The sequence below is a fragment of the Chiloscyllium plagiosum genome, unplaced genomic scaffold (assembly GCF_037043375.1).
Source record: "Chiloscyllium plagiosum isolate Xiang-an unplaced genomic scaffold, Cpla_swu_hap1 HiC_scaffold_10, whole genome shotgun sequence".
Classification (NCBI taxonomy): domain Eukaryota; kingdom Metazoa; phylum Chordata; class Chondrichthyes; order Orectolobiformes; family Hemiscylliidae; genus Chiloscyllium; species Chiloscyllium plagiosum.
Genome location: NW_028270148.1, coordinates 96,391,239 through 96,407,278, shown reverse-complemented (window position 1 = coordinate 96,407,278; position 16,040 = coordinate 96,391,239).

Here is a 16,040-nt window from a genome sequence, read left to right as displayed (position 1 = left end):
AGAAGAGAGGTAAAAAGAGAGAGCAATAGAGAGAGGGAAAGAGAGAGAGAGAGAGAGACAGAAGAGAAAGGAAAAGAGAGAGCAGTAAAACAGAGAGAAAAAGAGAGAGCATTTGAACTTCAAAAACTGGCACTTAAACAGGAAAGTCAGCTTAAAAGGCTGGAGATAAAGGCTGAGGGTAACCTTAGTGAGGAAGTAGTGCGAACTCATGTAGAAAAGCAAGGAGTTAAAATGGCAAGGTTGGCAACTGAAGTGGCTGATGATTATGAGCTGGTCCATAAAACTCGGTTTGGCTTCCAGAATCAATTTCAGTCCATGAGGGATAGAAATTGGGGCAAAGAGAAATCCTCACCTGGAAAGGGAAAAGTAGATCTCAGAAAAGATCATAAGGATAACTTACCACAGGGTAAAAAAGAAACCCTTGAGGGGGACAAAGAAGTTAAAAAGCTCTGGTGTTTTCATTGTAATAAAGTGGGCCACACGAAGTCACAGTGTTGGTGGGCCAGGAGAAAGCCTGATGTAGGAAAACCAGACAAGCCTGGAAGTTTTATTGGACTAGTAACAAAAAGCACAAGGAAGGTTAGACAACTGCCTCAGAGTGTACAAGATGATCAGAGGTTCGTTAAGACAGAAGTGCCAGATCTGCTTAAAAGATATCCATGCAAGGGTAAAGTTTATTCACATAGGCCAGGAGTAGCAGGCAAAGAGGTTACAGTATTAAGGAACACAGGTTTCTCTCAGTCTGTAATGCTGAAGGATGAGGAAATATGTACTCCTGAAGGACTATTGCTGGAAAAGCTACTGGTAACAGGAATTCATGGTGAGACAAAAAGTGCTCAATTATGTAAAGTGAGGCCAGAGAGTCCAGTGAAGAGGATTTGTGGTTGGAGCACTGGACAAACTCTCAGATGTAGGAATACAATTTGATCCTTGCAAATGATATCGCTGATTCACTGGTAGGTGTGTTGCCTACTCTAGTTGAAAAGCCAATGGAGACTCAGGCAACTGAAGAAATGGAAGATGTTTATCCAGAAATTTTCCCTGATTGTGTGGTCACAAGACCACAGAGGCACAAGCTGAAGCAGGAGAGTCCAAAAGGCACAGATAAGGAAGCTGACATAGCTTTATCGGAGTTTTGTTTTAATCAGATAAGTGTGACACAGCAGGAACAAATAGGTAAACATGCAAGTATTTTCAGCCCTGCTAAATTGATTGAGTTACAGCAGAGAAATGAGAATTTAAAATAGTTATATCAAAAGGCTTAAACAGAGGAGAGTGAATGCATCTCTGTGTGTTATTACTTAACAAATGATGTCTTAATGAGGAAATGGAGACCATCACACATTCAAGCAGATGAGAAATGGGCAGAGGTTCATCAGATTGTTTTGCCAGTAGGGTATAGAAAGAAGGTGCTGCGGGTGGCACTTGAGCTACCACTCGGAGGTCACTTAAGAGTGAGGAAAACACAGGCCAAAATACAAAGACAATTTTACTGGCCTGGACGACACAAGGATGGAGTTGAATTTTGCCAGATGTGTCATACATGTCAGCTAATCAGAAAACCACAGGCAGTAATAAAGCCTGCACCTTTAGTACCTATTCCAGGAACCTTTCACAGGAGTCTTGATTGATTGTGTCTGTCCCCTACCTCAAACAAAAAAGTGGGAATAAATATTTATTAACAATAATGGACGCATCAACTAAATTTCCAGAGGCAATGCCATTATGAAACATCATAGCTTAAAGGGTTGGAGAAGAATTACTTAAGTTTTTTATTTGATATGGACTCCCAATAGAGATCCAGTCAGATCAAGGATCAAACTTCTCATCCAAACTATTCAAGGAGATTATGAATAATTTGGGAATAAAGAAATTCAAATCTACTGCGTACCTTCCAGAATCACAGAAGCACGAGAGATGGCATCAAACACTAAAGACCAGGTTGAGGGCTTATGGTCAGGATTATCCAGATGATTGGGATAAGGGAGTTCCATTTGTACTTCTTGCGATCAGAGATGCACCAAATGAATCGACTGAATTCAGTCCATTTGAAGTAATTTTTAGACATGAAGTAAGAGACTGTTAAAATTGATTAATGAGAAATTAATAAGTCAGAATTCAGAAACCACCCATTTGGACTTTATGCTAACTTTTAGAGAATGATTAAATAGAGCTGGGGAGTTGGTTAGACAGTATTTAAAAGTATCTCAGCATACATTGCAACAGGAAGCTGATAAGAAATTACAAATGTGCAATTTTGCAATTGGGGATAAGGTAATGGTATTACTTCCTGTAACAGATGAGCCTTTAAAAGCAAAGTTTATTGGACTTTATAAAATCGTGAAGAAATTGAGTGAGGTGAACTACTTGACAAGGACCCAAGACAGGAAGAAATCTCACAGAGTGTGTCATGTGAATATGCTCAAAAGGTATTTTGATGGGGAAGGAAAGCAAGAGGAGAAGGTGTTAATGATTACAGCGCAGAAGGATGAACCAAGTTCAGAGGATTCTGAATTGGACATTCCTCAAATCAAATTGGACAATGAGGAAGTTGTCAAAAGTTGGGATAAATTGTTGAGTTACCTTCCACAAGAAAATCGAAATAACCTGAAAGAGTTATTACGATCACATGGGAGATATGTGGAAATAAACTGGGAAGTACTAACCTAATTGTGATGCCTACTTAAGAATGGTTTGAGTGGTCTGGCCTAGTCTATAACAATATAATTCACTGAGTTTAAACCCGCAGATCACTGCAAGGTCAATGCAACACCCACAACAGCGATGATCCAGAGCCGAAGGAAATCCATCACTTTACTATTCGCCATCTCTTTCACTTTCATCGTGCTGTGGATGCCAAATGTTGTATTTTTCCTCATTTCCAGGATTAAAGAACATCATTATGGAACGTCAATATGAGCCAGATCAATCCACAGATCCATTACTGCACCACAGATAAGTTTCTACTGATGAGCTCCTGTACAACACATGCGTTTATGCATTGGCCCAGACTAAATTCAGACAGAAACTGAGAAATGTGACACCATATCCACTTGTTGCAATTATTAGATATACAAAATAATCATTACATGAAATAAAGAAGCATAGATTCAAATAATTTTACTGCATTCTATCTTAATTTCTGTCTTTGAAGTTTATATTGAAAGTGACCATAAGGCAGTATTCTTCTCTCTGTGCCTGACGCCATGTTCTTCAATACACAAACACACTCACTGCACTGTCAGAGGTGAAGAGCCAATCAGATGGTTGTTGTGAAGCTGATGGCCTTTGGTATCCACAAACAGTCACAACTCCACAAACCAATCAGCAACCTCCTGCTGGCTGCATCTCACTTTGTACACAGAGCAAGCGCCTCCTCATCTTTTATTCCCCAGTGAAAAGCAACAGTGCAAACTCCACCTACAATGATTTTCAGTAACTTGCTTTTTAAAAGTACAGCAATACCTTCCTCAGTCTTTTGTTGTAAAACAGTCCTTTCCAATTTTAATTTACAATCAAAAATACAAAAGAAAAATGTTATTTTCAGACAGGCATGGCCAAAGACAACTCCGAGTGGGGTATTAGACAGCAGGTTGTTACTGACTCAATGCCCCGTTAGAGCACTGTCCACCATCATTGAGGATGGGGATGTTTGTGGAGTCTCTTCCTTTGGTTATTGTACAAGTGAGCATCGCCATTCCCCACTGGGATTTACATGGGATGTGAAAACAAAGATGATACCTTTAAAAGTGTTTGACTGGGGGTTGTTTTGGGTCAGTTGATAAGTGAATGGGACATGGTGCAAGGTAAATACGGACTGCAATGTTTTTGATGGTCGTAAGATTATGAAGGGTAAAATATGGGAGGCCAGCAATCTGTACATTGGCATGGTTAAGTCAAGAGGTAACGGGAACAAGTGACGGTTTCAGCAAATGCTTCAGTCTCCCTCCAAGCATAACCTCAAAGCAGTGCCATGGATCTTTTACAACAACTCGCCAAGGAAGAGAGAGCCTTGTTTAGTGCGTCATATGGAAAATGGAACCTCAAAACTCAAAAAGTGAAGTATTCCTTCAATTCTGCACTGGACCATCAGTCTTGACATTTCTGCTCAAGCACAGAAACAGAAACTGGGAGAACGAGGACATTGTTCAATATGACCATCCCTCATCCCCTATCCTAATGCCATATTCTTACTTTGTCCCCATACTCCTTAATATTTTTAATACCTAAAACATTATCAATCTCTTTCTTGGTGATATTCAGTGACTTGGCCTCCACTGCCTCCTGTGGGAGAGAATGACATTGGGTCACCAGCCATTGAGTGAAGAATTGCTTCCTGATCATATGGGACTGGAACCCAGAGCCATGTGATTCAGACAGAGGGGATCCCAATTGAGACACAGTTACACCTGGAAAGGAAATATTTACAGGGAAGGAACAGGGGAACGGGAATGACTGGATAACTCTTTCATAAAACCAGCCAAAGCCACATAGATTATTTTCTACTGAGTAAATAAAGACCAGGGAAAATCAGATCCTCAAATTGAAACTTCAGTCTCATTTCATGTTCAAATTCATTTTTATCAATTTAATGGAAAAGACCTGAAAGAGGTAAACAATGCAGAATATACGGTCTCAGATAAATGAGTAATAACTGTGTTAAACTGCATTGTAACAACATGGCAGTAACCTCTATATCTATCGTGGCATGTGGAGAGTTCCTGCACTGATGCTGCGGATATGAGGTGAGCAAATGGTCTCGGGGAACAGAAACATGGTCCTATTTTTTATTCATTTTTCAGACTATTTCTATTTTTCAGAAACAGGATAGCCAAATGTTTAGGGAACTGTCACAAACAGAGAACACCTGGTGATTCAGGGTCAGTCTTCATTGATTTCTGTCATCTCTGCTCCCAAAAAACTGGGTCTAATGGAACGCTCGATAATCGAACAGACAGCTTACATTTCCTGCAATTTCCTGGCTATCTTCGGAGTCCCTGGGAAGAAGCTAAACCTGATTGTTTTTATCTGAATCACTTTTTCAGTCTGTTCTTGTTCTTGATGTATCCTTCAACGTACGACACCTCAGTCTCTCTCTGCGCTGAGTTCACTTTCAGGATATTCTTTCAATTAACAACTCTTTCTGCTATTTATTAAATTTATTCTCTCTCAGCAAACATTTTGGCATTTAGTATCAGATGTTTGGGAGGAGATTAATGATAAATTAACCAAGCTTGAGAGGATTCTACCACTGCAGGTTTTCCTTGCCTCATATATGTCTGGGTCTGCTGTTGATCCATGGGATAAAGATTGATCGCTATGATTAATCAACAACTTCATTATCCTGGAACATGCAAATATCAGGATGGGAGAAGGCAAACTCAACAGACTACAAAGTTAAAAATCACACAACACCAGGTTCTCGTCCAACAGGTTTAATTGGAAGCAGACTAGCTCTCGGTGAGTCGCTCCTTCATCAGGTGGTAGTGGAGGGCTCAATCCTAACACACAGAATTTATAGCAATAATTTACAGTGTGATGTAACTGAAATTATACATTGAAAAATTGATTGTCTGTTAAGACTTTCATCTGTTAGACTATCATGATGGTTTCACTTCTTTGATGTGTAAATCATAAAACCTTTTTTTTAAAAGTTGCATTCTCAGATTAGCTGTTAACAATGGTGATAGCTAGACAATATGTTGAAGGTGTTAGCCCCCTGTGTTCTCTGTCGATGCCATGATGTTTAGATTGATTCTAATCTAAAAAGTGAGATAACGGAGTTTTACATAAATTCATGCAGCTTCTGAGCTCAGAGTTCTACATGAATGCATGCAGTTTTTGAGCAAAGTACAATGTAACCCTGCAAGTACAAATTCACCCCACAGAATATATGTGTGCATGTGGGTCTTTGTCTGTCTCTGTGTGTGTGTGTCTGTCTGGGTTGGGGGTTGTGAGTGTGAGAATGTGTGTGTGTGTGTGTGTAGTGAGTGCAGAGTGTCTTAAGTCTGTGAGGGGGTGCATGTGTGAGTGTGGGAGTGTGTGTGTCTGTAAGGGTGTGTGTGGGTGTCTGTGTGTGTGTCTGTGTATATGTGTGTCCATGTGTATATATGTGTATAGGAGTGCCTCTGTGTGTGTGTGTGTGTGTGTAGGAGTATCTGTGTGTGTATATAGTGCAATGGTGGTCACCTGTAATGTGACAAGAACCCAAGGTCCCGGTTGAGGCCCTCCCTATGGGTACCGAACTTAGCAATCAGCCTCTGCTCGGCCACTTTTCACTGCTGCCTGTCCCGAAGTCCACCTTGGAGGATGGTCACCCGAAGGTCTGAGGTCGAATGTCCTGGACCACTGAAGGGAACAGGGAACCCTCCTGTCTGTTGATTGTTGTGCGGTGCCCATTCATCCGTTGTCGTAGCCTTTGCTTGGTTTCCCCAATGTACCATGCCTCCGGGCATCCTTGCCTGCAACGTATAAGATAGACAACGTTGGCTGAGTCACATGAGTACCTGCCATGTACAAGGTGGGAGGTGTCCCCACGCGTAATGGTGGTATCTATGTTCACACTCTGACACGTTTTGCAGCGCCTACCGTGACAGGGTTGTATGGAGTTGTCCTGAGAGCCAGGCAGCTTGCTACGAACAACAATCTGTTTGAGGTTTGGCGGTTGTTTAAAGGCAAGTAGTGGAGGTGTGTGGAAGGTCTTGGTGAGGTGCTCATCCTCATTGATAATGTGTTGCAGGTCACGAAGAACATGGCGTAATTTTTCAGCTCCTGGGAAATACTGAACAATGAAGGGTACCCTGTTGGTTGCAGCATGTGTCTGTCTCCTGCGGAGGTCATTACGGTTCCATGCTGTGGCACGTCGGAACTGGCGGCCGATGAGTTGGGCATCGTATCCCGTTCTTGTGAGGGCATCCCTGAGTACTTCCAGGTGTCCATCACGTTCCTCTTCATCTGAGCAGATCCGGTATACGCGTAGAGCATGTCCATAGGGAATGGCTGTTTTAATATGTTTTGGGTGGAAGCTGGAGAAGTGTAGCATTGTGAGGTTGTCAGTGGGTTTGCGGTAGAGTGTGGTGCTGAGGTGTCCATCCTTGATGGAGATGCATGTGTCCAAGAATGAGACAGATAGTCGAGAGTAGTCCATAGTGAGTTTGATGGTGGGATGAAACTTGTTGATGTCACTGTGTCGTTTTATCAGTGACTCCTCGCCATGGGTCCAGAGGAAGAAAATGTCGTGAATGTACTTGGTGTATAATGTTGGTTGGAGATCCTGCATAGAGAAGAAGTCTTGTTTGAACCTGTGCATAAAAATGTTGGCATATTGTGGTGCATATTGTGGTGGCAAATGGCTGGTTGTCAAAGGTGAAGATGTTGTGAACAAGGATAAAGCGGATGAGTTGTAGGATGGTGTTTGGAGACTGGCAGTTGTTGGTGTTGAGTACTGAGGCTGTTGCCATGATAGAGCCATTGTGGGGGATGCTGGTGTAGAGTGCGGAAACATCCATTGTGGCGAGGAGTGTTCCTGGTTCGACTAGTCCATGGGTGCTGAGTTTCTGTAAGAAATCCGTAGTGTCGTGACAGAAACAGGAGATCCCCTGTACAATAGGTTTCAAGATGCCTTCCACATTGCCGGAGAGATTCTCACATAGGGTCCCATTGTCCGGCACGATGGGACGTCCTGGTGTGTTGGCTTTGTGTACCTTTGGAAGGCAGTAGAAGTCGCCTACACGAGAAGTACATGGCATGAGGGCACATAGGGAACTCTGAAGGACTGGATCCAAAGTTCTGATCAATGTGTTTAATTCACGGGTGTGTTCTTTGGTTGGATCAGTTGGTAGTTGCCTGTAGTGTTCCTGGTTGTTCAGTTGTCGGTACACTTCCTTGCAGTAATCCGTTCTATTCTGAATGACAATGGCTCCTCCTTTATCTGCTGGTTTGATGACAATGTTGTGATTGGCTTTGAGAGCCTGAATGGCATTGCGTTGTGAATGGGTGATGTTTTGCTCTACCTTGTGGGTATGGTTGATGAATCTGGCATTTATATATTTCCTGACAGTTTGAGCGTACATGTCAAGCCCAGGGCAGCGGCCCTCCAGTCGGGTCCATGTTGACACCTTCTTTGGTCGCTCCTCTACAGATCCCTGTGATGACTGTTCTAGTTCATCAGTGGGCTCATTGGGATCACTGCTGGCACCTTGAAAGAATTCCCGGAGTCTCATTCGTCTGATGAACTCCTCTGTACCTGCTGCAAAAACCAACGGGTCCATTTTGGTGATGGGGCAGAAGTTGAGACCCCTACTCAGGACTTCAATCTCTTCCGATCGAAGGGTGTGGTCCGATAAGTTGATAATAGACTTCCCCGCAGTGATAATGTTGTCTACTGCGGTTCCAGGGTGGGCTTTGCTAATACTGGTGAGAATGCCAAGTTTCTCCAGTTTTTTGTTCTTGGCGTGCATGTACATGGTGTAGTTTTGTCGCCTTGTCTGTTTGGCAATGTCACATAATTGTACTGATGTATCCTGAGTGCAGGCTGAGAGTGTGGACTCCATCTGAATTTTAAGGTTGTGGTGCCTGCTGTAGAGTTGGTGCACGAGATGATTGAAGAGTTTACGAAAGGTGCGGTGGCAAAGTCTCTCTGCATAGTCTGTGTTGTGGGTCGGCTTAAGTGGGTTCGTGATCCGTAATCCTTTTGGGATCTTTCCTGCTTGCCTGCATTCCTGTAAAAACTTGATGTCTGTGTCGATATGTGCGATCTTCTTGGAGACCCTCTCCACTTTAAGCCGATGGTTAGTGGTGTTGAAAGTAGTCATGATTTGGAGATGCCGGTGTTGGACTGGGGTGTACAAAGTTAAAAATCACACAACACCAAAAGCTAATGTGCTTCCAATTAAACCTGTTGGACTATAACCTGGTGTTGTGTGATTTTTAACTTTGTACACCCCAGTCCAACACCGGCATCTCCAAATCATCAACAGACTTTGCTCTTCTTCTGTCTATAAATTCCTGTGTCCCAGGTCATGTTCATAAAACTTCCCAATTTGAGGGAGGAATTTACTTCATTGTAATCTATGCAGTATTGCCACCCCCATACAGATATGGTGAGTTGATTAGTTATGGGCTAGTCACTGTGGAAGTGAAGAGGAAAGTAACGTTTTAATATTAAAGTCAAATAATGCAGATGCTGGAAACCTGAAGAAGTGCTTTGAAGAAGAGTTTTACTGGACTGGACTTGAAACATTAACTCTGTTTCTTTCTCCACAAATGCTACGAGATCTACTGAGTTTCTCCAGCACCTTCTGATTTTGATATTTGAGAGGAAGTGACATGGTGCATGTTCTTGTGGAGCAAGAAGACCCACACAGACATGTTAGAATAAATGACCCAATGTTGAGCTATAACCTCCAAACAATGCTCTGTCATTAATTTGGAGAGTTTGCTCTTTTCTTTGGAGCTAACCTCCTGACAACTATCCTTCTGTCCCGAGGAGGCTGTGGTCTGTCCAAAGGGATCACCCTTTACTTGGTGGATATGACAACAACAGACCTACTGATCATTATTTTCAATGTGATAATCTTTTCCATGCTTGGATGCTGCTTCCCCTTCTCATTTCTCGACTACACTCCCATACAAAGTATCAATGAGGTGATCATTGTGTGTAGACATTGACTGCTCTGTCTGGCTGACAGTCACTTTCACTGTGGATTGCTTTGTCCGCATTTGTTGTCTAAAGTTCAAATGGAAGTATTGCAGGCAGAAGACTACAGCTGTGGTTATACCAACTATCTGTATTGCGTTCTGCTTCAAAATCTTTACCCGTACTTTGCTCTTGAGCCTGTCAGTGTAGTGAGGTGCTCAGTTCAAATCAACATATTATACATTAACATGATGGGTGACTGTTGACTGGCTAGCCCGCTGACAGATAGGCTACCCATTTAGTATTCTCAGGGGTTCCACTTCCTGGAACCTATTCTGCAGGAAATTCTCATCCTGTGTGTCTTGGAGAGACTCAACGCTAGGAACCCTGACCTTGAGTAACCAGAGGCACTTTTCACACATGGTTATGCAGGTCATTTCAAGGTATCCTGGTGTTCAATGTGTTATGAAGTTGAAGGCATGTACTGTACCTTGAAGAGAGAGTGAATACTGTTCTGAACTGAGAGACTACAAACACCTGTGTATATGGAGTGGATGGCAATCCCAGAGTATACTGGAAAATTGAAAATGTGCAACATTTAGCTGTGAAATGGATACCTGACTTGATTGCTGTTTTGACTACAATTCACATTTAGCCAATCAGTTCAGTTATGCGAGTCAAAAAGTGTGTTGCTGGAAAAGCACAGAAGGTCAGGTAGCATCCGAAGAGATACTAAAACCCAATCGAGTTTGAATTTATTGTTTTGCCAACATCAAACCAATGAGACAATCCAATGTTGAGTGGGAATACAATGCAGACATTTTGAAAATTGGTCAGGGAGCAATTGCCATAGAGAAAGAAATGCATAGAGAGCTAACATCTTGCTCTCCAAGAAATGAGGAAACATTCTTGATCAAATGTACCTTTAAATGTGAAACATACTTGCAGTAAAAAGGCAGAAGGAGACCCAGGGAGATCCTCAGCTGGAAGGAGAAAGACACAGAAGACGACAGCGGCTGTGTGGTTTTGAAATGAAGTTGGTGTAATTTTAATGAGTGTCTTATTAGAACAGCATATTGCTATAGAGTTGGAGGCAGACAGTAAGCAGTTAAGAGAAAGGGGGGCTTAGAGTAGTGAATAGTTGTTGTTTCATGTTCACTTTTCGAGTTCAAAAATAAATTGATTTTATTTTCTTTAAACAGTGGAATTGGGGACTTAGCTGGTAATTTGGATATGGTATCTTCAATTCTCCATATGAGGACCCTGGATGAAGTCACACAGATTTCCAACGTCGTGAGCTTGGTCAAGGTGTAGTCTTGTCTTTGGAGGGGGCTGTATAATGACACTCTGAATTCAAAAGTGCAAACAACAGTACTGACTTGTAACTTCCAGACTTTCAAACATACTTCAAGTCACACAAAAAACATCTCATCCAGTCATGGATTCAGCTCAGTGCTTAGTCTGAAAGACCATCACATTGGAGACCGGGCACCAACATCTCAGGGCACGGTCCATGGACATTGGTCACATGCACCCCACCTCCACGGACATTGGCATCCAACAAGTGCCAGCCTCAAAGACTCCCATATCATATATCCTGCCCACTTACAGGACCCTTCTGCCCTTCAATGCTGCCCCTTGGTGTGCACTGGCAATTCTCATTGTAACGCTGCAGCAAGGACCCTGTACATTCAGGGCCACACACCCAGCTCATGGACTGGACCAGGCTGCACTTCCAGGCTCTCCACTTACTCTCAGAGCACTTACTCACTCGGAGCTGACCTGGATGCTTAAGCATCCCTCCTCCCATTGTTTTGGCTCACATTTTCTGCTCATTTTCTCTCTCAGCCAGGCTCATACACTGCTGTCTGACCTTGCCATTGAGCACAGACACAAAGCCAGGAAGCTTGTCAGAGTTGTCAGCAGGCCCCAGTCAAGGCAGAGAGCTTTCTCTCAGGGGTTCCCTGTGCAGTAAGTCAGGGGCAGCCTCCAGTACCAGTCCAGGGCCTGCTCGGGGCAGTCAGAGTCAGGAGCCTCTCCGTATCATGGGAGAGCAATTGAATGGCAGGCAGCCTGCCTCCCACCTTGAGTCTTTCTGTCCTGTTTGGGCTGTTCTCCTCCTGGAATGAGAGTGAGGCAGGTATTAAGGGAGATGAAAGTGGGTGGCACAACTGGTGCTGTTGGTGCGGATGGGAAGGTGCCCTGCCTGAGTGAGTAGGCAGTGCAGAGGGCATGCAGGGTTAGTGGTATTGGGTGTTGGGCTGGATAACAGCAAGTGGGGGAGATGTTGCGGACAATAGTGAGAGTGGGAAAGGATGAGCCTTAGTGGGTGGTGGGTACAGGAGCAGAAACAGAGTGAGTGTGAGGTATTGGGGAGAAGATGGTGCAACGTAACCTGGCAGAGTGGAGAAGGACATTGACCTTCTTCGGACAGCGCTGGGCATTCCTCCAGGCGGCTGAGACTGCACTGACCTGTGTGGGAACCTCAGACAGGGCTGGCATGGTCTGGTGTTGGGGTGTCCTCTCCTGCCCCTGGAGCTGGAGAAAGTCCTGTGTCAGCAGCACCCCATCCAGCAGGAGCCTGCCCACAGTGTTGGGTACCCGATTTCCCCCTGTCTGCCATTCCTGGGGCAAATATCAGCAACTGTGCAGGGCAGCTCCACACTGACAGCTTCATCATTCAGTCCCGATCCAAGCAGAACACAGAAAGTACAGGAGAGAGATTAAGAATGGAATGGGTAAAGAGATTTTATCTAACATCTGGTGACTGACTCATTGTTCAATGGATTTTGTCTCTCTTCAATCTATCAAAATGTTTCAAAATTTTGAACGAGAGAACAAACCCAAATTCTTCCATTTCTCCACACAATTTAAGTATAACTTCCTGTAACTGGGCGACCAGAACTGGACACAGTATTCCAGAAGAGGCCTCACCTCAACATGACTTCCCAACTCCTGTACCCAAAGGTCTGAGCAATGAAGGTGTGTATGTCAAAAGCCTTTTTATCCACCACATCTACATGTGATGTAAACTTCAAAGAAGTATGTACCTGAACCCCAAGGATCCCCTGTTCTGCAGATAACATGTAAACAACAGTACAATCTGTACCAACTCAGGAGTTAAACATAATCAAGTGTAAAGAGAAAGACAAAAAAAGCTGGGATGAGCAAGTGAAGAAGAAATGGGATGAGGAAGTGGGAAAAGGAGAGCAAAGATTTATTCAGGAACAAAGATTTCAATGCACTGAAGAGTTTGAGGAGAGTGAACTGCAAAGCATGGTGCCCATGGCTCAAGGCACAATCACCAATGGGAAGGTGAAAGGGCCATGGTACTAGAGTTCAGAGAAAGAGACATTGTTGGGCTGCAGTTAGTGACACAGCGCTACTCATAGGAAAGCAGAAGGCAAGCTTTTGCTGACATTTAATTCGATTATGGCTGACCTATTCCTCAACTCCATTCATCTCTCGTCAAAACATATATCACTCAGGTCTTCAAAGATTCAGCTTCTGCTGTGATTTGTACCCCCTACCAAAACCCAAAAATGTGTATTTACATATTCATAAAGTCACGCATTGTTACAGCTGATTCTACTGCGGTCTGTATTATGGTCTAAAAATGTGGAGATTTGGTTCATTTGAAGGTAGGTTAGAGGTTGTTAGCTCTGAGTTAGTTCCATGGTGCCTGTGCGAGCTGATAAAAAAAATGTTTTGACCCAGCTGAGAGGCTTCCAGAAGCAAGACAGTCCTAAGGTTGCTATGGAGATAATTATTGAAAAAGAAGCTATTATTTAAACAGAAACTGGGAGGTTTCGGTTCTAAAAAGAAACATGAGTAAAAAGAGAAAAGCCAAACCTAAAATCTGTCAAAAACATGGTCTGTTGTCTTAACCAAAGGGCTCAGGTAATTTATGTTTAGAGAGAGATACAGCGAGGTTGAGTAAATTGGGGAGGACCAATTAGCTCTCTAACGAGAGAAGAAATCTAGGCACAGAAGACTTGCCAAGGAAGTGTCGATGTGTGTCTCATGGGGTGTAATGTGTGACTGTCAATGATACCAATATCGTTCCATTCATTTTATTCCATTTTGGATGACATCATTCATACAAACTGGACACTGTTGTCACATGGTGCGGGTGTAAGATCGATGTAGTGCGGTGCTGCACAGCAACATGTCCGCTCCCTTGACTGATGACGGCTGGAAGCTACAACAAACTGTCTGGCTTTGTGTCTGCACCAAAGGGAAGACACAACAGAAATATTGTGAGTCTTTATGTGACTCAGGCACAGACAGAGGTTTCTGCGGTTGATAACAGGACATCAGAATGGTGTGTTTTCTCCCTGGTTCCAGGGTCAAGAATATCTCAGAGTCAGTTCAGAATATTCTTAAAGGAGAGAGGAACCAGCAGGAGGTTGTTGTGCACATTGGAACCAACGATATAGGAAAAGAAGAGGATGATGTTCTGAGAAGAATATACAGGAAATAAGGCAGGAGTTAAAAAGTAGGTCTTTGAGGGGAGTAAAGTCTTGATTACACCCATTGCTATATGCTCGTGAGGGTAGGAATATGAGGATAGAGCAGATGAATACGTGGCCGAAGAGCTGTTGCAGGGGAGAAGGATTCACATTTTTGGATCACTGGAATTTTTCTGGTGTGGATTGACCTGTATAAGAAAGACAGATTGTATCTGAATTGTAAGGGGACTAATAAACTGTTGGGAAGATTTGTTGGGGCTTCTCGGGAGGATTTAAATTAGTCAGGGGCACAAGATGGGACCCAGAGAGATCAATGAGAAAAGAGATCGGACTGAGACTGTTGCAGCTGGGGAAAGGAACAAGTCAAACAGTCAGTGCAGGCAGAAACAAAGCAGAGAATGAGATAGGTGTCAGAAATTAAACTGCATTTATTTCAAAGCAAGGGTCCCGACAGGTAAGGCAGATGAAATCAGGGTATATTTGGGAAAATGGGACTGGATATCATAGCTACTACAGAGACTTGGCTCAGGGAGGGACAGAACTGGCAGCTTAATTTTACAGGATATAGATGCTTATAGGAAGAATAGAACTGAGGGAATGGAGAGGCGTTTTTGGTTAGGGATAAAATTACAGTTGTACTGAGGAAGGATCTTCCTGGGAATATGACCGGAGAAGTTATCTGGATGAAACTGAGAAATGAGAAAGGAATGATCACCTTATTGGGATTGTGCAGCAGGCCCCCACAACAATCAGTGGGAAATTGAGAAGCAAATTTGAAAGGAGATCGCAGTTACCAGTAAGAACTGGTGGGTGATAATGTTCAGGCAGTTTAACTTTCCAAACCGAGACTGGAACTGTCATTGTGTTAAGGGTTTGGATGGAGGGGAATTTGTTAAGTGTGCATAAGATCATTTTCTGATTCAGTACGAATGTTCCGATGAAAGAAGGAGCAAAACTTGACCTTCTCATGGGAAATAAGGCAGGCCAAGTGACTGAGGGGTCAGTTGGGGAACACACTGGGGCCAGTGATCATTATCCTGTTAGTTTTAAAATAGCAATTTCAACGATAGAGCTGATCTAAAAGTAAATGTTCTAAATTGGAAGAAGACCAATTTGGATGATGTGAGACTAGAACTTTCAAATGGTGATTGGGAGCGAACATTTGCAGGTAAAGGAGCAGCTGGAAAGTAGGAAACCTTCAAAAATGAGATAATGACAGTCCAGAGACAATATGTTCCTGTGAGGGTGAAGGGTGAGACTGATTGCTGCAGGGACTACTGGATGGTGAGAGAATTTGAGGTTTTGGTCATGAAAAGGAGGCAAGCATATGTCAGGGATAGACAGCAGGGATCGAGTGTATCCCGAGAAGAGTAAAAAATCAATATACTAAAGAGGGAAAACAGGGGGGCAAAAAGGGGCATGAGATAGCCTTGGCAAGTAGGGTTAGGCAGAATTCACAGGAAATTGGCAAACTCACATTGGGCAAAAAAGGAACTGGGGAGAGAATAGGGGCCCTTAAACATTAGCAAGGCTACCTCTGTATGTGGAACCGCAAGAGATGGGGGAGATACGAAACGAGTATTTGGAACACTATTTACTGTGGAGAAGAATATGAAAGATATATGTAACAAGGACAAATAAATAATGACATCTTGAATAATGTTCATATTACAGAGGACAAAGTCCTGAACATTTAAAAATGCATAAAGGTGGATAAATCCCTGGGACTTGATCAGATATACCTGAGCACTTTGTGGGAAGCTAGGGAAGTGGTTGCTGGGCCCCTTGCTGAGATAATTATATAATAGACTGTGAGAAGTGAGGTGCCAGAAGACTGGAGTTTGGCTAATGTGGTGCCACTATTTAAGAAAGGTGGTAAGGAAAAGCCAGGGATCTATAGACCAGTGAGGCTAGCATCAGTGGCAGGCAAG